Here is a 2,986-nt window from a genome sequence, read left to right as displayed (position 1 = left end):
TGACTTGCCAGACAAGCCAGGCTACCAGGCTGTGGTATACATCGGCACTGGCTACTGGCCAAGTCAGGCTACTATCAGTCAGGCCACACTAGAAGTGGTCACGCCAGGCTACTGGTTACATCAGGCTATCAGCTAATTGCTTACAAACTATCATAACAGATAAAGCTTAGAATTATTTTTCATGATTTTTATTCTTGTTAATGTATACTGCTAATTGTACGTTATGGCACAACAATAAATATTACAAAATAACAAACCATGACTCATCTTTCTCACATGATTAAGCCAAACTTCTCACTTCAGTCTATGTAAAATCAACAACACTCTACATTTTATCTACTAAGATTTATTTCTAAAGAGAATATAATCTTGACCAATCTAAACTTTCCATGATAGATCTTTCACAAAACTTATACACTTACAAGACACTTATATAATAGTAGGGATTTTTCCCTAAGTTCTTGGATGAATGTAAATGCGATCTGAGGTCAAATGGGTCACACTGTCAGATTTCCAATTGTGGATGTCTCTTGCTGTGTGTCGACAAGCAGACTTTCAGCCACTACTGGTTCGGGGGCTCTTAGCGACATTGCCGGTGTCGTATCTTCTGAATTATCATCCTGCGTGTCTTGCCGAAACCATGATTCTCGAGGAGTACCACTTGGGGAACATTTTCCTTGTGGTATTGAATTTATATTGCGATCATGAAGCTGTTAAATAAAGTGGCAATATTTGAGAAAAATCTAAAATATAAGATACTGTTAAGAAGGAATCAGTATCTTGCGATGATGCTTGCGATGATGACGATGACAATCTCAAGATGCTAGTACACAGCTGAGGGAGCTGTTTAAAGGCAGAGTTCACACCCACGTGCATAGGCAGATTGAAGGTTTGAGTGGGAAAATGAAGGGAAAAAAATTACATAACAAATTCAAGTCTTAGAGTGCATCTCAGTCTCAACCATGGTTGGGGCTGAGGGGGTCTAGTCCCTCTATCTGTCAAAATACACCCCTCTAGGCCTATATAAAATTCCTGGATCTACCACTGAAATGTGTGAACAATTTAAAGACACAACACTTCCTCATACTCAGATATGGCACTCTCAAACTTGAAAAATGCATTACAAATTGTCGTAATTAACAGTTTGTCATGTATGTGAGGATGGTGCTGTAGACTCATTCCGTGAGTCTCTTGGCCATACAAGGAGGTGATAATGATGATGGTTTTGTACAAAACTACAACTTTTTTATAAATAATAAATGAATAATTGGATAAATAAAGGTGATGTTGCTTTACCTGATGCATGTAAATTGCACTGAAATTTATATCTATTGTATGGAAGTTGCACGAGGCTGTACTTGCCACGGCCATGGGTTGGGAAACCTGTAGACTCGCTCCACCTATACTACTCTGTAGATTTCCTCCACTCTGAATACTGAGGAAAAGGGAGATTATGGAAATGAATGTAAATAAACTTATTAACTACAGTATTGTTAAATACTACAAAATTAAATAATAATAACAATGACAATGATGCAAGATACTATAACATTAATAACAATAGTAGCCTGACGATGATGTGATGATGAAGATATTGAAGATGATGATGATGATAATAATAATAATTACAACTATTTATAAAACAAATTGCAGTAAAAAACTGAACTGAATGTTGAGAAGTAAATTTGTAAAATGGGTAAAAGATTATAAGTGTATTTAGCATTGGTGTACATACCTGCTAAGTAAGCCTGTCCTTTCTTCTGAAATAGGGCCCTCAAGCCTCCTTTAACCTTTTGTTTAGGCCCAGCTTGTGGAGTCCCCGGCTGGTAGCTGGTTCTGTACTGCCAGGCTGCTTAGAATACTATTATACTACAATGCAATAATATCAACAAAAATATCTTCAAAACCTTTTCTTTTTTAAGTTTATTGACATTTAAGAAAGGTATATCTCTTTGAAATTTTGAATAATTACAGTATACATACCCCTTCAATGGATGTAATAGATCGGATAGAGATTGTGAGAGCTGTGTTCTGAGCATCAAGGACGTACAAATCTTGTTCAGCTAAAAAAAACATCAATAATACACTTACGGTAATAAAATTATTCTGCAGCAGGGGTCCAAAGTTGGAAGTCAATTCCAGGAGATCTGCAGTGGCAGATCAAGGAATTCCAAAAATGGAGGGGGTCCAGGGAGGGACTTTCGTAGATGAAGGGTCTAAATTTATGATTATGGCACCTCCAGATGGCTGAAAATGGCACTATCATACTTAAATATAAATATAATTTTTTCCCCTCCATTTTTAAAAATAACTTTTAAAAAAAAGGGGGGGGGGCAGATCAAGGAATTCTAAATGGAGGGGTCCAGGGAGGGACTTACATAGATGAAGGGTCTAAATTTATGATTATGTCACCTCCAGATGGCTGAAAATGGCACTATCACACATAAATTTAAATATACTTTTTTTTCCCTCCATTTTTAAAAATAACTTTAAAAAAAGGAGGGGGGGGGGAGAGTTGGGTTATTTTTGGGAGATTCTTGTGAGTGATAACTATTTTTCACTTAAGTTGCCAATGATGTATAAATTCAACAGATTCACAAATGTTGATCATGTTCCTTAAAGCCGGACACATACACTGCACCAATGGTCGTTGCCCAGTGTGATTCTAAGGAGAAGGGCACACAAGGAGGTACACACAATAGATCATTTTTAATGGCAACCTGTTGAGTCTGCCACAGACAATCAACAGAGAGTGTCGCACTGTCAATCGCTCACGAAGGGCGAAGATGGGTTAGTCGACCAATGGTCGTGTGACACAGTATGTGCAAAGCTTAAGTTTTAATTTATTATTTCTTTCTCATCAAACAACATATGGCACACCTTTCACCCCACCTCACCGCTCCTCTTCATGCCAAGAGGCACAAAAGCCCATAACATAATCTTTCCATTTAACCCGGTCTCTTGCTACTGTTTTGTCACAACACTG

At 37.6% G+C, this 2,986-nt stretch overlaps 1 long non-coding RNA gene across 1 annotated transcript; it reads right to left on the bottom strand.

The window, feature by feature from the left end:
• Positions 1–465: 465 nt before the first annotated feature.
• Positions 466–2,257, bottom strand: LOC117125446. The gene is made up of 4 exons (XR_004448123.1): positions 1,984–2,257; positions 1,736–1,869; positions 1,297–1,435; positions 466–710 (listed from the first exon to the last, which is right to left on the bottom strand). It is a non-coding gene; the product is annotated as an uncharacterized LOC117125446 (long non-coding RNA).
• Positions 2,258–2,986: the final 729 nt, after the last annotated feature.

This window comes from Anneissia japonica, unplaced genomic scaffold (assembly GCF_011630105.1).
Source record: "Anneissia japonica isolate Jap-2015-1 unplaced genomic scaffold, ASM1163010v1 scaffold53868_len14262_cov101, whole genome shotgun sequence".
Taxonomy (NCBI): Eukaryota; Metazoa; Echinodermata; class Crinoidea; order Comatulida; family Comatulidae; genus Anneissia; species Anneissia japonica.
Note: the sequence above shows the minus strand (reverse complement) of the source record. Positions and strands in the feature narration are given on the sequence as shown.